At 43.3% G+C, this 19,257-nt stretch overlaps 1 protein-coding gene across 1 annotated transcript in view; it reads left to right on the top strand.

Annotated features, from left to right (window-relative positions):
* Positions 1-278: 278 nt before the first annotated feature.
* The window catches only part of CDH11 (cadherin 11), a 178,544-nt gene continuing 159,565 nt past the window's right edge, over positions 279-19,257 (top strand). The window contains exon 1 of the mRNA XM_010355192.2: positions 279-529. The gene's annotated coding sequence lies outside the window, so the exon portion shown is untranslated. The remainder of the gene's footprint in view (positions 530-19,257) is intronic.

Raw genomic sequence — 19,257 nt, 5'->3', positions numbered from 1 at the left:
CCGCCCTCCCTGATTGGCTGTGCGTCCCTGGAGCCCAACTTCAGTCGCTCCAGACTCCATCTGAGCCCTGAGGGAGTCGGAGCGCCGCGCCTCGGGGCGGGAGGGGCGGCCACGAATCCAGGGGTTGGCATCTCTGGGCCCCTGGGGGGAGGGGCGCGGACGGGGTCGGCCCCCGCAGCCTCTGCGAGGCCCATCTCGCTGCGTCTCGCAGCCTCGGCTTCTCTCAGCCCCCGCCCTTTCCTTCCCTCCCAGCGGCAGCCTCCCTCCCCCCGCCGCCCCAACCCCCCGCCCGCCCGCCACCTCCCCCCGGTTTCTCATTCCTGCCACTAGCGCGCTCGGCGGCTCATTCCGCGGCCGCCGCCAGCCGAGGGGAGCGTCGCGGGCCGAGGAGCAGATGCCGCGGGGGCCGCTCGCAGCCGCCGCTGACTTGTGAATGGGACCGGGACTGGGGCTGGGGCTAACACCGCAGCGCTTGCCCTGCGCCAGGGACCGGCGGCCCGGAGGTTGCGTCCACCCGCTAGGGCCCCAGGTGAGGCGCGCCGCCAGTCCCTTCCTTTCGCCTGGTTGGGGCTTCTTGGAGTGGGGGGCAGGATTTTCTCAGGAAAAGAACGTCTTGGCGGGGCGAGGTGGTGGGGGAGACGGTGGTATCCGAGTCGAGAAGGTTTCACTAATGCAAAGCAACAGGGAGGGAGAGGTTTGTTTAAAAATCAGAAAGGGAGAAGGGAGCCAGCTGTGGGCGCGGGCAGTGCAGGGGACGGAGGCTCCAGATGTGCGCTCCACGACTCTCCCGGGCTCCGGCCTCCTCTGGGGTCTGCGCCGAGGCCGCGGCAGAGGGGGTTTGTACCTGGCTGGGGCAAGAAGCTGCAGAGCAGAGCTCCGGACACGCCGACTGCCCCCGGTTATGTCTCTGGGGAAAGTCGCCCACGGCGCGGTGCCCGTCAGCCCTGCGCCGCTTCCCCAAAGCGGCGACATGACCCCGCTCTGCGCGGTTCTTACTCCATCCTCCCGGATCCCTGCCTCAAGCTCCCCGGGGCTCAGTCCCTCCAGTCGAGACTGCTGGGGAAGCCCGGGAAAACGGAAGGACCCTAGCTCCGGAAGGTGATTGCCCGCACTTTAATAGCGTGGGTTTGGGGCCGCCGACTGCGGTTCTGGGGTAGCCAGCTGCGGTGCGCTACAGCCCTCCAGCCCGAGTCTCTGCGGGAGCTCCGGAGCCCGTTTGTAAGCTCCCACCAGCTCAGGGGTAGGTTCATGAGCGGCCCAGACTCGGGTTCGCCTCTGGCTTGGGATTGGCGAAAGCTGCCAGGGTCAACGTTAACTTTGAGAACCAAACCTTCCCGAAACCTGCGCCGCCTCTCGGAGCGCGCCAAGCCTCTACAGCTCCCGGCACGCACGGCCTCCCTCCCTGCGCTCTGCCCCCGGAACGCTAGCCGGGAGGTGGGAAGCACTGAGAAGCCGGCCGGATGGGGAGGGCGGCAAGGAGAGCTCCCTTCTCCGCACCCGCCACCCCCGCCCCCCACCAACACGGAGGAACTGTAGGAGGGCCCGCCTCACGCTGTGAAGCGGAGTCCCCAGAGAAAGTGGGGTCGGGGGAGGCTTGCGGGTCCGGCTTCCTTGTTCGTTTTTTACCGAGGGCCTACTTTCGCCGGGGGCTCCCTGCGCCTGCCTCTCCCGGGTGAAAGGTTTTCTAGGTGCTAGAAGAAGCCCTGTTGCTTTTGCTGATAATGCAGTAGGAATTTCATGGGCCATCACACTGCTATTAAGAAATTGCATCTTTTAATTATTTAATACCATCCCTGCATGACGACCGGTCATCCCTAAGGGATGGGAGTGGGGGATTGTTCTTGAAACCCTGCTGTATGAGGGTGTAGATTTCACTAAAGTCTTGCCTTCGTCTCCCCCTAAAGAAATCTTGCTACCATCGCTCTGAAATCTTTTATTATTTTCTTCTTCTAATCATGGCTTTCGGTTTAATATGAGGCAGTAAGTTTTCGTTTTAATCACAGGGAAGCTACCATAGTTAATCTGGCGAGAGGACGGATCAATTTCCTTATCACTTGGGCTTGCAGCAGACATCGATGGTTTTGCGGGGTGTCTGGATTTCCTGGGGATGGGGATGCAGATGTGTTCTCAGGAGCGAGGATCCTTTAGCATCGCATCAGCACATTTGCCAGGCTGGGCTCTGAGCGCTAGAGCCTAATATGTTGGCAGAGGAGAAGAGAAGGGACTGACCTTCTTTTCGTTAATCCTGGAATTGTTTTTCCTACAAATACGTAGGTGCAGACACCAGAACAGAAATATTAACTGCCCAACCCTAGCTGCAGGGAGCCTAGTCTTCTTCCAATAGGACAAAGGAAAAAAAGTTACAAAACAAAGGGACAGAGTTGTGGCCAATACGAGAGGCACTCTGAGGCTCCAGCCACTAAAGTTCCTTAAATGCAATCTCTGATTTCAAGTTTTAGAGTTGGCCAGTGGGCTCTGGAATTGGAACCTCTATGTAAAACTGAAATCCATCCTAGTACAAAAGGAATGTGAGTGCTTTTCAGTAGAGACCAGGGAAAGGCATCTTTGCTTGAGTAAGAATTATCTTTACATCTTACTTTTGAGACACTGTAAATTAAGACATTAAAATGTCTTGCAGGCATGCACTATTATTAATAAAAATTATTACTATCATTTTAGTTGTTACTTCAGAGTCTGCATAAACTGGGCATTGTATGACATTGTTTGAAAGAACACACCACCCTCCTCACCCCTGGGCAAGGGAGAATGAAGGCATGCCTTGGACAGATTGAGACTGGATACTCTGGCGAGGCCCAGACATGTAGATTTATTCAAATGGCTGCTTATTGCTTCCTAGGAAAATAAGCTTTTAAAATAGTTCTTACTGAAGCAGTGGACCATCTTGATAGCACTTCAGAACTTTCATTACGTTCAGCATTCTTATCAGAACACCAGACAGCAAAATTACTAGAAACCTAAATTCTATTTTCAATTAAGATGCAATCTTTTGTTAATTTGAAAATAAAAAAACATAGTTACGGTGCAATTTTTTTATGTCTTAGCACTCATGTTTCCTCTGTAGAGTGGTGGCTGTGGATGTGCATGTTTGTGTATTTGTGGGAGGAGGGAGCAGGGGACAGACTTGGAGAGCCGCGCCGTGATTTGGGGGAATAAGGATCAATTTCATGCTCTTTTAATGCAATTGTCTTCATAATTCATGGTTTTTCTTCCCCTTTGAATAGAATTACATGGCTGCTTTGTAAAGATTCTGGTTTGGGGACCCTCATATGGGAAACGCCATGACATTGACCTCGTGGTCTGATTTACAATGCCAGTACTGCACTCCCAGGAGCATAGTGTGTCCTGGAACCTTGCCTGTGAATTCCGGTGACTTATGAAGTGGTAACTTATGAAGTTGGTAAACGTTGATCTGTTATATTCAGATCTGTTTTTCAGAACCATCTAAACAAGATCTTCGAATCTGATTTTAGTCTTCCTTCGTTCTCAATACATTTATGTAGGTAGATGATCGAGAAACATAACAATTTCATTGGAATTTACTTTCAATATTGATGTTTTCACTTTGATCACAGGCATACTTAATCATTCAATAATAATAAAACAGTGGAATATAGAAAGTTTGAAAGTAGGTATCAAACTTTTTTTCTTGAATTGTCAAATTTGAAGAATGACTATGAACTTCCAAGTTTTTTTCCTAGAAAATTTGAGCACTGTGTAAATTCACTAGTCAATGATTTAAGGGACTGAAATGTGTTTGGGATGATTTTCTCCCTTATGGAATTGGCTGCTGTTTCACAAAAAGTTACCTAGTTTGTCAGGCACTCCTATTCTGCACTTACCAAGAATTGTGAGTTTTCAGCCTTTTTAATTTAAAGTTATTAACTCTGAAATATATAAAAATAGTTGGTCTCTATGAATTTGTGATTTAATTGATTAGGGGAAAACCATCAACAGGTCTGCTAAAGAAAAAGAAAAATAAAGCTGGAGAAAATTGGACACATCTGGTGCACCAGTAGGAGTTAAGAATGAGCTGTTCCATCAGGATTCCTGTGATAGCCATCCGCAGCCTCCCCTTTGAGCAGGAAGGACTAAAGAAAACACTCGAGGAGCATAATTAGACATGTTTCTGCTATAATTTTACCCTGACATTGAGAGCCTTGTACATCTCTGGAAATGGACTCCTTCGCAGAAGATTGCACTTCTGGCCACTAGAGGGCAATGGCACCCTTCTCCAACTTTCTGCATGGAGCCCATCTGCTTTTGAGGGCATCATGAAAAGTGGTTTTGTTACTTACCAGCCTTGTCTGGCCCTCTCAGGAGAGACCGAATTCAATCTAGCTGTGGTTCAAGCTACTGCTCGAGCAGTTTGTCAGGATTAGCATCTTTCTAGTGGGTGGATCCTGTTACCTTCAGCCTCTTCTTCCCACTTTGGAGTTTACTAGAAAGTTGGGAAATCTTGTAACTTGACATTGAGCAGCAGCCAGGGTGGGGGCTGGGCTGCAGGATAAACAAGGTCAGTTCTCACTGAGACAGTGATCTGGGAGGATTTTCTGGATTTTTTTCTGGCAAAAAGAGCATCATTTCTGACTCCAAGTGGAAGGGGATGGATAAAGAAGAAAAATATCAGTGAGACTACTGTGATACCATTGCCGGTTCTTACATCAGGTTTTGACGATGTCTGCAAGACACTTCTCATTTGCAAAAAGGAATGGCAGTTTGATCTTCGGTAAACACTTAGGGGCATGGAATTTTAATATAGCAGTAACTGTTTTCCTATTTCCTTTAAACCATTCTTGATATTGCTGTGAAAACCTAACTTTAGCAGAGAGTAAAATTTAATTCAAGATTGTTCCTCGTGCACTGGAGTATAATCATTTGATTTTTTTTCTCCTGATATGGAAATTATGACTTATGATTAAATTGTGAATTTCAGGCTACACAGATTAATATTTGCTCCTGTTTGATGTGTCATGAAAGTTCAGGAGGAGAATGCAGAAAGAAACTAATGCTATATTATGATTAAGAGGAAAACTCTATTAAAAAAAAGTACTGTTTTAAGTGGATACTTATTTGTGTTTTTTGTCTTAAGTGAGTACAGTTGCCTCCCTGGTGATTCAGCAGTGGAGTTCTTTACAGCTCTGAGCTGTGTTGGAATGCATAGACGGTTGATGAAGAAGGAATCAATGCAAATGGATTATGGGAGGGAGTATTAAGTAACTCAGTGGAAAGTAAGACAAAGTGTTTTGTAAACCGACGTTCACTTATCACTGGACAGTTTATTTAACTTAAAAAAGGACAATTTTAAATTCTAAGCTCTTGTGAATAATGCACATTGTTAGAACTGGAGGCAAAATTTCATTGTTATTTGGTTTAATTAGTCATGAGACAGTTGCAGAGTTCAGGGATTTTTATTGAGACAAAGCATTTCTCTCACAGTCTGTGGTGGAGGTTTCTGCTCAATCAGAAAATCTGGTACATCAGGAAATTAGGTGAGAGGAATGTGAGAGAGAAGAGAGGGAAAGGAGGAAGAAACTCAAAAGTATGAGAGAGACTAATGATGCTATTTCTCATGGAGGCCAATTTCTCATCTCTCTCTCTCTCTCTCTCCTCATTTAAGCCACTTGAAGAGCTGAATCTAGGAAACTGATATAAACAGCTTTAAGGACTGCAGTAAACAGTAGCCAAGGTCTTATTCTATGTTTTCTGGCACCAAGTGTCCCTCAAACAATATTTGTGAATGAGCAGGGGTTTATTCTCAAAATGTCCTGGTTACTGCAGGTGAAAAAAAGCCTTCGATTCCTAAACTCCACACTGTTTATTTGCCAGAAATCGTCCTAACATGGTCTTCTGCACTGAAATGATTTTCACAAATTAAAGTTAGCTTTTCACATTCAGCTCTCTTGAAGAAAATGGCCTGGAGCCCGGCTTTGTCCTCACTGGGATGATCACCTCACATGGCAACCAGCATGGTAGGGGAGGCTCCTCTCTGATCTTAGTTTAAGACACATAGAGATCTCATTTCAGCCTCCATTAGGCTCCATCAGTGAGAGCAAACAGTGAGAATTTAGGGTAGAGTCCCTGCTATCAATGCATCTTTATTATTCTCAAAAAGAGCAAGGGTGGAGGAAGCGAGGATAAGCATAGTAGCTCAAATTGCTGCATACCTACCCTGCCTTGGATCTCTGGAATGTTTTACCCATAAACTCATTCTGGAAAGTTCACTTTTCATCATGCTAGAGGCTTGGACCAGTTATTCAATCTTGGAAGCAATAGTGCGCAGCAGCAGGGCCAGGATGAGGGTGAAGAGAGTGAGGCCAAGTAAGTGCATGGCTGGATTCTGTCTTGATTGAAAATTTTGACTTTTGCTCATCATAGATTTTTTTCCCACTAATCTTCATTATTTATTTACGTTTTTAGAGACAGAGTCTCACTCTGGAGTGCAGTGTTATGATTGCAGCTCATGGCTGGTCTCAAACTCCTGGCTTCAAGCAATCTTCCTGCCTTGGCCTCCCAAAGTGCTGGGATTACAGGTGTAAGCCACTGTACCCGGCTAACTAATCTTGAATTTTAAAATACTGCATTAAAGTATTACTTATTTTGATTACCGAGGTTTTTTGGTGTAGTCTTATATTTTGTGAGTGAAGAGTTTTGCCTCCATTACTTACAAAGTATGTGACCAAGAATAAGCTAGATAAGCTTCCCAAGACTTAGGTGTCTTCATGGTAACGATAGACTTAATAATAATATCTACATCCTAGGATTCTTGTGAAGATAAAATGAGAGTTTAGTACAAGGCCTAGCTCACGATGAGCCTTCAGTCTGTCCTGGGGTTGCTTGCCCTGTCTGAAATAGACTTGGGATTCAGTTTTACAGACTAACAGAACAGGTAGCAGTTCTTTCTTATCATTATAAGGCCAGAAATCTTGCATGGAACAGTTGTTTTAGATTGAGGCCTCTCCCAATTAGCAATGAATTGTTTCTTAGTGCCTGCCTTTTTTGAATGATTTCGTAAATTTAAGTGATCCATCCCTCTTCCACTTAAAAGATTCAAGAGGCAGTCGGGATTTGAGATTTGAGAGCTAATTACTGCTTTTGAACACTGCCTGCCTCCTTCCTACCTTTGCATTTTTTTCCCTCTGTTCATTTTGCATATGGGTTGCTGTGGTAGGTTACCCTGCAGTAATACCTTACTGGGAAAGTTTGCTAAGCATGCCATATTGAGATATTCATCACAGGTTTGCTTCCCTTTAAAAGGGGCTCATTACTATTCCAGACGAGCTCAAAAGATAATTAGTCTCTTGATAAATCATCTCCATTTCAAGAGTATTCCTGTTTGTTTTTCAGGTAAATGTATTTTGGGATTGTAAGGGTTTTGAGCAGTGACAGTTTTAACTCATAAATAGACGGTGGCTAAAAAAGTCCTGGTCCTGCCTTGTGGGTTTCTGTCTTTTGCAGGCCCAGGCAAAAGCACAGTGATTTCTCATCATGCTAAAAATAACGGAGTCCTCACCCTCTCTTAGCCCTGAATGGTTTTCCAACTGTTTCTCACCCAAGATCACAGCCAGGCTGGGCTTTCCAAGGCTCCGGGACCTTCCAGGTTGTCCTGCCGTTTCCCATCTGCAGCTCGCTGGTGTCATCTGTTCTTGCCCCAGGCTGGCATTCCCTCCTGCCTGCACCTTGCAATGAAAGGGAATATCTGTCTGCATTTGCCCGGGAAAAGGAAGGAGAGAGAGACAACTTTTTGAGATCCTACTGTGTGCTGGGCGCTCTACCAGGTACCTCATTTATTCCGTACAACCACCCCGAGAGGAAGGTACTCTCATCTCCATTTACAAATAGGAAAATGACTCTCAGAGGGAATTTAAGACACTTGTCTAAGCTCATGAGTCTGGGGAGAAGGAAAGCTGGCTTCCCAAACCTGCTGTGACTCTAAATGCTCAGGAGTTTTCTACTATGTCTGGTGCATGTCTCAAGCCTGGGCCTCCTTCACTCTCTGGAGGAGGACACAGAAGAGCTGATCTGACTGCTCAACCCTCAGCTCCTACAAAATCTCAAATTTTACCCATAATGCGAACTTCTGAGATCCTCTGATCCAACTCCCTTATCAGCAGGTTTTTTGTTTTCCCAATAATCCTACAGCTTCTTAAATGTCCTGATGACTGCCTGCTAACTACCTCTCAGGGAACCCAGGAGTGAACAGGTGATTCATTAACTCTAGTCATTAAAAGCACTCCATTTTAATGAAGAAGGAGCTGAAATAACTTTTTTAGTAACTTTCTCCCAATAGTTATATTTTGACCCCCCTTCACTTTTTCCTTTTCCTGAAGGCTCTGCAATGATTTGGAACCTGATATTGGATAATAGTTAAAACCCTGCATTTATTGAACACTTTGTTAGTTTCAGGCACTGTACTAAGAACATTCTATATAATATGAGATTTACTCACAGTGTCCTCATGAGCTACTTAAGACTGTTGCCAGCATCTTATGGGGGGTGGGCAGAGGGGTGCAGTTAAAATCATGTATTCTAGCGTTCCACAGCTGATAATTGACAAAGCTGGGATTGTAACCCAAGCATCAGATGATGAAGCTTAGTCACCATATCAGGCTGCTCCCACCATTCAGAGTGTCAGCTAATCCGATGAGATACAGCTTCCAGACCTGTCACCATCCTCATCACTCCCATCTGCTTCCACTGCATGTTGTCATTGCCCGCTTTACCACGTGGCATCTTAAATCAGGTTCCCTATCGCAGACAGTCTAACCACTTCGAACCACTGAATCCAGTACTTTCTCTAAGGAGGGCTGAGGACTCCATTTTACCAAGTAGAATTCTCAGGAATCAGATGAATGAAGTCACTAACTGAATCATCAGCTATTCCAGTCAACCTTCATTTAGAGATGAGGGTTCAGGAACCCGGAGAAGAACCAGGACTTCCCCGGGATCCCACAGTCATTTAGAGTCTAATGGAACAGAACTGTGCTCTTGAGGCTCTTAACCCAATCTCTTTTTCTTCTTCTTGTTCTTCTTTTTTTTTTTTTTTTTTTTTTTGAGGCAGAATCTTGCTCTGTTGCTCAGGCTGGAGTGCAATGGCAAGGTCACGGCTCACTGTGACCTCTGCCTCCCAGGTTCAAATCATTCCTCTGCCTCAGATTCCGGAGTGGCTAAGACTAGGCATGTGCCACCACCCCTGGCTGATTTTTGTATTTTTAGTACAGATGGGGTTTCACTATGTTGATCAAGCTTGTCTCAAAATACTGACCTTGTGATCCACCCGCCTTGGCATCCCAAAGTGCTGGGATTACAGGCATGAGCCAGCGTGCCTGGCCAAAAGTCATTGTTTAATTGATTATTTAAATAGTTGTACCTGTGGTCTGATTTCTTTGTAAACATATCATTAGTTCATTTGTTTATGTAAAGCTGCACCCTCTGATGTCCGTGGGCAGTTAGGTTAAAAGTTTTACATGGATCTCTTATTTGGAAGTTCGTGGTCAGTCCAGTGTCATTTCATATGCTGTTTGATAGTATGTTGCAAAATGCAACACTTGGCCCTGGCCTTAAGCTCTGTCCTACTTTATAGTCACCTCCTATTACTCCATTCCAAGGTTCTGTAAAGAACAGAGTAAGAATGATGTCCTTACCTTGCCACTGCCAAGCCTATAGACGACACTTTGGCAGGGTTTGGTTTGAAATTCATTTCAAACTCATTTCTTTGTCATTAAAGTAACGAAAGGTCCTGGGTTGGGCACACAGAAGTGGTCAAATCACAAGGGCTTCCCTTCAGAGAGCTGACAATATTAACAGTACAGAGAATACTAGGGTTGTTGATTAAAACTCAAAGCTTCATACTGTAAGGACCCCAAAGGAAGCATTAAATTGGGCCACAGGAAGGAGAAGTCACATCCAGTTTGGTGATCAAGGGTGGTTTGTGGAAGAAATAACAGAATTCTACTCCTCCATGGTCCAGAGGTCACCTAGACCAACAAACTCTGCCATCAGGTCCTTGAATCATTGCTACCATGTCCTGGTGGTAGTTGTAGCATTGCTAGTGATATGGAGCTCATTACCCACTTATGCAAACCACTGAGACATTGGGAACCTTCACTCTTGGAAATGCTTCCTTCAGTTGAGCCAAACTGTCTCCCCAAAGGTTATGTTCTTTGATGTAGCCTATGATGCTATGCAGGATAGATGTAATTCTTGATGTAATTCTTCCTCCACATTGCAATTAATCTTTTCTTTTTTTTTTTTTTTTTTTTTTTTGAGATGGAGTCTCCCTCTGTCACCCAGGCTGGAGGGCAGTGGTACGATCTTGGCTCATTGCAACCTCCACCTCCTGGGTTCAAGCGATTCTCCTGCCTCGGCCTCCTGAGGAGCTGGGATTACAGGACTGTGCCACCACACCCGGCTAATTTTTGTATTTTTAGTAGAGAGGGTGTTCACCATGTTGGTCAGGCTGGTCTCGAACCCCTGATCTCATGATCCACCTGCCTTGGCCTCCCAAAGTGCTGGGATTACAGGCATGAGCCACAGTGCCCTGCTGCAATTATTCATTTTTTAAGTTGTCCACCAGGATGCCCTCTCCCCAGTCTTAAAATCTCCAGATGGAACTCCCCATTTTTTGTTGTTGCTGTTGTCTCTAGCTTTCCTCAGAGGGAAGGACTGAAGCCAGAAATCTAGGCAGCTAGACTCTAGATTATCAACTCCCTTCTACACACTTCTTTTATTGCAGCCTGAGGCTACATTACATTAGCTTTTATTGCCAGCCACATCACCCAGAGGACTTATGCTCCACAGTTTATTTGTTTATTTGTTTTTCCTTACGTGCTGCTGTTAAGCTGCATTTCCCCACCTGTCCCTGTGCAGATAAGACATGATAAGTCACCTTCAGTGGTGTTAGCACAGGCTCTGGAGTCAGGCTTCCCTGCTTCCAGGCGTGACCATGCCAGTAACCAGTTGTACAAGTCTCTATCTGCTTCTCAATTTCCCCATCGCACTGGGGTTAATGTCAGTATCTGCCTTCTAAAGCAGCTCTGTTATTAAATGATATTAATCTATAAAACTGTCTAAAACAGCTCATGGAATGGAGTTGCTGTTATTCTTATTGCTGTTACTTTTCCTATTGCTGAGTTTGGTCCATTGATCAGGTCTACTGAAATATTTTAAAATTTAAATCTTTAGTCTGTTATTCAGCATATCTGTCATCCCTCCTAGTCTCATGCTATGGGTTGGTTTCCTCAGTCCCAACCTTGCCTTGTAAAAACAGAACAAAGCGATGGCAATGAAAATACCCGGATGCGAGCAGGGACAGTGTCTTGTTAAACCATATGAGATATATATATATATAAACATATATATACACACACACACACACTTTCCATTTGAGTGATTCAAAACCATGGAAGACAACATTCCATGCATCACTCATTCTATTTAGCACATGCTTGTCATTTTGTTTGCTTGTTCAATTGTTTGACTGCATGGCCTCAAAGCCACCTTCCTATGTTTAGGAAATAACCACAATAAAAGTCTTTATAGGAGGAAGAGAGTTCCTTCTACTCCAGAGGCCTGAAGCGTCATAAAGTTGGTTCCCTAACTTTCCTGGAAGCCTAGAATGCCAACTCAGCACCAAATCCCCTGTGTTTTAAATTTGGATTCAGTATCTTACACACACACACACACACACATGCACACACACACACACACACATCATTGGCCATGGAGAACTCATTCTGGTCACTGTAGCAGTGGCTGTACAGCATCTGATTTCCAGGGGCCACAGAGGTGGTAAAATAACCCATATCCACTCATGTCCAGCAGGGACAACCGTGGTGCCTTCACTCTTCTCGTTCTATGGCAGAGTCTGGCCTGTGGTTCTAACTGCCCAGCCTTCCTAGGTACCTGGGAGTTTTCTGAGCCTCTTTCTCCAGTTTTCCTGTAAAGACTGTGCTGCCCAAAGTCTATTTTTGTTGCTTTCAACTAAGAAACCCAAAAGTTTTCATTTCCCCACATATCCTCGAGGGACTGTTATGAGGAACAATATCTGCTGCATTATTGAATGAGGTATCTGGCTTTTGAGTTCTTCTCAAAGGCTGAATAGAATGTTGAGAGTCAGATAAGGTGTAAGGTTGGAGCAGAAGGAGCTTTTAGTAAACATTAAATACGCTGGGTGCAATGACTCATGCCTATAATCTCAACATTTTGGGAGGTTGAGACAGGCAGATTGCTTGAGCCCGGGAGTTTGAGACCAGCTTGGGCAATACGATGAAACCTCATCTCTACAAAAAATTCCAAAATTAGCTGGTAACGGCGGCACGTGCCTGTTGTCCCCAGCTACTCGGGAGGTATTGCTTGAACCTGAGAGGTTGAGGCTGCAGTGAGCTGGGATTGTGCCACTGCACTCCAGCTTGGGTGTCAGATCTAGACCCTGTCTCAAACAAACAAACAAACAAACAAACAAACATTAAATAGTCCAGTTTGCATTGAGCAAATATTGGGCAGGTGTCAGGACCTGGGCAGAAGCCCAGTAATATAGCTCAGTGGATGAGGTGGCATTCCAAGGGCAGCTATGGCAGACAGCATAATAGCTTGGCATGTGGATGGCAAATAGTCTCTTGCAAGGGACACATCCAGTTCTGTGGGAAAGTTTTCCATGGATTCTAGCCAGGGAGCCAATATAAAAATCTCAGAAGCTGGAATACATAGGAATTCTAGGCATTGATGGGTGCATGAAAGGGGATCCCCCATAAGAATGGACAAGTGGCCTCAAGTCACATCTTAGCTTCTGGAGGGGACAGTCTGCATGCCTTCTTAACTGTATAGCCTCTGTGTTGGCCCAAGTGTTGGGTAAACAGTGGAAGTTGTCCGTGCATACAGTTGGGCGAGTTTGGGCAGCAAGGACACACGGGTAAAAGCTTTCTCTGGAGTTAGTCTCATACCATCCCACAACAACTTCTCTAATACACCTGTGAGAGGAATCTGCTTCACTCTTTCAGGGAGTGAAGTCTGCAGGGGAAGCCCAAGGTCTCAGAGCCTCTGAGACGTGGTAGCCTGTCTAATGGGTCAGAGAGTACAACCTTTTAAGGGCTTTGATTTTGTAGCTGAGAGAGCTCCTTGCCCAAATTTAACCCAGTTATCACTGAACTGAACAGAACTCTTGGAGCCATTCATTTCAATTTCTTTTTCTTTTCTTTCTTTTTTTTTTTTGAAACAGAGTCTCACTCTGTCACCCAGGGTGGAATACAGTGGAGCTATCTCGGCTCACTGCAACATCCACCTCCCGTGTTCAAGCGATTGTCTTGCTCTAGCCTCCCAAGAAGCTGGGTCTACAGACATGCACCACCACACCCAGTTAACTTTTGTATTTTTATTGCAGACAGGGTTTTACCATGTTGGCCAGGCTGGTCTCGAACTCTTGACCTCAAGTGTTCCGTCTGCCTTAGCCTCCTGAAGTGCTGGGATTATAGGCGTGAGCCACTGCGCCCAGCTCATTTCAATTTCTATGTGGTAATCCGTGCCTTGTCACTATGAACAAAAATCCAGATCACTACCCAAAGATGACTAACCAAACATAGGTGAGGCTACATAGGCGACTTAGTAAAATATCAGTAGCAGTCAACTTTCCATTGTCTACTTATTAAAGCCACATGTTTAAAGGTCTTTTTTGAAATATATTTAATTGATAGCAGCAGCAAAACCACATTTAAATCCAAAGCCAAATTGGAAATCAGGGTGAAGTGCTTCATTTATGCAAACAATTCTAAATCTCAATACTTTGCCAAAATATTTCAGTAGTAAAGGGAGAACTATCTTGAACAACTTCACTCAACTTTCATCTTCATAAACAGACACTGCTATAGTGTAAGATATAATTTTCATGTTTATTATTATTTGGGGGAGCTTAGAAAGCACTTTATACTTGGAGTGTCAATATTATTGTCTTAGAGTAAAAATTGCAATGTAGCAGTAGAGCTGGGGACGCTTGGCTTCCAAGTAATACATTGGTGATTCTTTTGTTTTTTTCATTGCCATTCCTGCTGCAAGCATTGCAGGGAGTCTTCAACTTCAGCACATCTCAGCAGTGCATTTGGGAGCATTAGTCAGGAGACTAACGCAGCCTGAGAAATCACATCTTCGAAGTGAGGAACAGATCAGATCTGAGGCGTCGCTGTAGCTGCGTCCTCTCTATCACCCCCACTCTTCCTGTGCCCTGTATTGCAAGTCAGAAAAGCAACAGTTTTCACTTACAGAGAGATGTGCCTAGTGTCCTTTTCTTATTGGGTGCATAACTTCTGTCTCATTTCTCGTGATTGGAGAAAGATCAGCTGTCAGTAAGTTTGTGGCCAATTGCTGACAAATTTTCCCTAATAAGCTGCCCTGTGATTCCTTCCCTCTAGGCAGATCAGCCTTTGCAGTGCTGGCATTGCTGATAAATAGTTGTGTGGCCTTGAGAAAGCCAATTAACCTCAGTTTCCTCATCTGTAAAGTGGCCTTTTGGGTCCTTTCCAGCTCGAAAATGGCCTGGCTCTCAAATCTTCCTGCACAAATCACTTGGCATGGCACTTTGTAACCATCGCTTCTCAGCATTCTGGAGAAGGAATCACAGAGACAAGCATACCTGGATGTGAATGCACAGGTTTGCTTTGCCTGAGCAGAGTTTATAAGCAGAGGGTGATAGTGAGACATCATTTTGAAACCCTTTATGGGATACTTTCAATACCAAATTTAGAGCTTTGGACTTTATTCCCTAGGTCCCAAGGAAATTTTACAGGATTTGAAGCATGCTTTATTAAATGATTTCTGGACCACATTGAAAGGAACTGATAGAAAGAGACAGAAAGTTTAAACAGGGAAATTCACAGGGAGAGTAGTCCTGTGAGTACCCTCTGGCACTCACTTCACTGGGAGAGAGGATGAAGCCAGCACGAGGGTGGAAGCATTGTTATAGTAGCTGATGTGGACTGAGCATTTACTCTATGCACACACTGTGTTCAGCACGTCCCATGAATTATCTCAGTCCATCTTCAGGACAATCTCAATGAGGTAGAAGCTATAATTATCCATTTATAAAATATGCAAATCAATACCCAGGATAATTCGGCCACTTTTCCCAGTATTATGCAGCTAATAAGTGGATAAGCAGGGCTTTGAGCCAAGAGATCTCATGTTCTTCGTTTCTCTGTTATAGGGAGACAGACTTAAGATGCTTTCAAGGGCAGGTCCATGAGACTTACCACTGATCACTGTGAAGTGTTTACTGATGGCCTGGGACTGGGCCTTTCATAGGTTATCTCATTTCATCTTTCCAATTCCATAAATGGGAGCCTGAGATCACATGGTAGACAGCTGCAAATGATTTAAATTCAGGACCCAAAAGATCCAGAAACATTTTCCCATGACTTTTCTCAGGCATACAAGATTGATGGATTCTTGGCACTCTCCCCACCCAGAATTATTTAAGGATGACACCAAGTGTTATGTTTTCTGTGATGTGCTCATAAAACTTAAATATTTAAAAAGATGTGTTAGGCAGAAAGAAGTTGTGTTTCCAAGATCCATGTTCTCTCCTGAGAGTTTGGCTCCTGTCCAGCCCTGGCATACATGAAAGGAAGATGCTACCAAGAGTGTCATGTCAGAACATTTATCTTGCACCCAGGATTTACAGTTTGTTTGGAAATGTTGTTGAAAGAAGATGTATACATTCAGTTTTTGTCCATCAATAGGTACCGTCCATTCTCTGTTAGGCAGCATTAAGATCTTCTATGTTGCATGTCAAAAACAGAGTTCCACTGCAGCTTCTCTAATGCATATTAATAAGAAACAAGATTTGTAAGAGGTAAAGAATAATCTACACTGAATTCTAGGATGACATTAAGAGACATGAAATTTAGCACTCTAAGGCAGGTCTTCATAATAAATGTGATAGCAAAGACCAACATGGCAAAGTTTGTTCAAAGAGACATAGTCCGCAAAGGTTTCTGTGTTTTGTATTGATCAACTCTTATATTCGTGTAACATTTCATCTGTAGATCTCCGGGTCCAACCCTTAACCCATCCCACTCACTGTTAACAAGAAGCAACTCACTCCCCTTGTGTGGACTCAAGTTTCCTCTTGGGTAGAATAAGAGGATGAGAATGGAAAATTGCCTCCCTATAGGAGGGATTGGGAAAAACAGTTGAGCTCTGTTTTAAAAAGTCCAGGAAGAAGTTTCGGTTACACTGACTTGACCCAGAGAATACATGTATTATTCTCCTAACACAGCTCCTGGGTTCAAAATTTTATTTGGACAATGAAAATCAAGTTGATAGTAGGCTCATGGAAACTCAGAACGTAGTTCTCAGTTCTGGCAAAGAGGCCCCCAAACCTGTCCTCCAAGGAACAGTTGTGAAAACAAAGCAAGTAAGAAAAGCATTGTGAGTAAGAATGTGAATTGATGAAATTCATGGTAATAGCATCACTCTTCGAGGATTGCCCATCTTTGCTTAATGTTGAAAAATATTGATACTATCTATAGTATTGTTTCCCCTGTTTTTACATTTGCATGGGAAACAATTCAATTAACATTTCTTTCTGAAGATGGTCTGCTTCTGAGAGAGTGACATTGATCGTATCAGCTTGGTCCACTGAGCGTGCTTTCACCTTGCAGGGCTGATTTGGATGCAAAGCAGAGAGATCTTGAAAATATCACCTTCACCTGCATTATTGCACCTCCTTTCAAAGCTCAGTTGGGTTTACTGTAAGGCAACATTGAAAATGCTATTCATGCACATGTTCTCAAATGTGAGAAATTGTGCTAATCCAGCTTTCATTTTCATATCAAATTGAACAAGAAATGAGTTTGTCAGAAACAATCATATCTGTTGCAGAGGTGTCAGGTTGGATAGTCAGAGGGATGTGACTGTTGCCCTGGGAGGTGTCTTGTGTTGTGGGAATGTGTTGGAGGTCATCCAGTAGGCTAGATCCAAGTGTGCCTGCTGGGAAACTCAGAGGGATGATAGCTAGCAGCTGGCTTGTCCCAGCTGGGAATATTTCCCAGTCTCCCTCTGTATTTGGTTCAGCCTCTTCCTTATTCTCAGTGCTTTCTGGGCCCCTCACAAAAACATGAACACTAAAATCTCTTCAAAAAACAAACAAGCAACAACAACCCAAAGAAAACCCAGCCTTTATATAAATAGTTCAATCTTTGTGAAATGTATGCTTTACGTTAAAAAAAAATATTGTAACTTGATGCTGATGCTGCAAACATGGGTGGTGAGATTCAAAGTCATTTTGGGAAGAACTGGGAGGACCTGAGATATTTATTTTACCGGCCATGTAGGAGCTGATTTTAAAGCTTTTAAGTTGTCTTAAAACTTAGAAGAATTCTTTTGGCTTTGTATTTCATAGATTAACTTTTGAATGTATTTCCCCCAAATATTGAATTCTTATGAAATCGAGAGTACTACCAAGACAACAGAATTTGCGAAGTCAGCTTACATACCTCCTTGTCTTTTTGCGTCTTTCTTTGGAATGAACAAATGGGGCACAGAGTGATTTAAATCTTACATCCTCTCAATAATTCCCTATGCCTTCACAACAGCAATATAAATGGGGACCATTCTTTGATGATCTTGGTATATGCTTCGCATTCATTGTCTCCTTCCATTCCCAGGATAGCCGTAAAAGACTAATCTGAATACAGAGAAGTGATTAAAAGTGCAGTGTTGCAGGGGTTTATACCAAAACAGATTTCACTGCCCCCAGTCTTTTGTTGTGCCCATGTGTATATTACATGCTTCTGTTTTTTTTTTTTTTTTTTTTTTTTTGCTTTTGCTTTAATTTCCTTCTCTCTACCTTGGGATAACAGTGGCACCTACAAAAAGCCAAGTATATAATGGGACTTAATAACTGCTAGCTATCACCTTGTGAGTTAGAAGTATATCAGTATTTCTGCTGTATAGAGAGAAAGAGATTAAATGAGTTTATGCATCTTACTCTGGGTTATATGGTTAGTGAGTGACAATGTGGAATTTGTCTCCAAGTTCAGTGTTTCCAAACCCATTTGTTCCTTTCCATTCCCTTTACTAAAATTGACTGATCTATTGCTGCTCTTTCAAAGCTAACTTTCACCTGGGTATAAGGAAGAGAATCTTTCCTCTGCTTATGAAGATGTCATGCTTCACTTTTAAAGGAAATTGACATAGATAATACTTTCCTTCCCAGCGGGAATCATATTTGCATACCTCTGAAAGTAATAACTAAATTTTTGCCACCAAATCCTTTGTTTTTGAGCTTTTATATGTTTATAATTGTAATTTCATGATAACTCTTTAACCCAGTGCTGTCCAATAAAAATACAATACAAACCACAAACGTCATTCACATATTTAGTTTAAAATGTTCTAGCAGTCAAATTAAAAAAGTAAAAGGGAAATAGGTAATATTTATTTTAATAACTTATTTTATTTAAGCCAATATATCAAAACTATAACACAATACAACGTAGTGTAACATAATATAAATCATTGATTTGTAATTAATGTAACATTATTAATGTGACATTTCATATCTTTTTTTATACTGTCTTTGAAATGTGGAGTGGGTTTTATACTAATGCATCTGGGTTGAGACTAGGTACATTTTAAGTGCTCAGTAGCTGCATATAGCTAGCGGATACCTTACAGATAGTGCAGGTCTCAACTTTTGAAGAACACATTTATACAGAATTTTAAAAAACTACTGTTGGTGAGGGAGACACTGTTGGGCATATTTTCATGTTATCTAATTCATCTTCAAAATAATCCTATACTACCATCCCTATTTTTCAGATAGAAACGTTAGAATCAGATTACATAACATTCTTATCATCATATAAGCTAGTAGAATGCAGAGCTTGAATTCAGATTTAACATATTTTATTTCCTCATGTAGGCCTCTTTCCATAATACTGTAACACCTTAATAATGATGGTGATTATTACAACGATGATGAAAAAATAATACCATTAATATAACAATTCTGTTACCACCTGGCATCAGTGAATGTATAATGCTTTCTCTTACATTGTCTCATGCTTATTCTCATTTCATACACAATTGTTTAAAACATGTATTTATATCCTAAATAAGCATCTAGCAGGTTGCAAGATCCAAAGCTAACCGAGAATATGTGATAACTCAACAAACCAAGCTGCTTCCAACACCCAGGTTATCCAGGTAATCAGATTCCTGTGAAGTTTAGAGTTTCAATGGAACGCA

Source organism: Rhinopithecus roxellana, chromosome 20 (assembly GCF_007565055.1).
Source record: "Rhinopithecus roxellana isolate Shanxi Qingling chromosome 20, ASM756505v1, whole genome shotgun sequence".
NCBI lineage: Eukaryota > Metazoa > Chordata > Mammalia > Primates > Cercopithecidae > Rhinopithecus > Rhinopithecus roxellana.
This window is presented reverse-complemented; position numbering and strand designations above follow the sequence as displayed.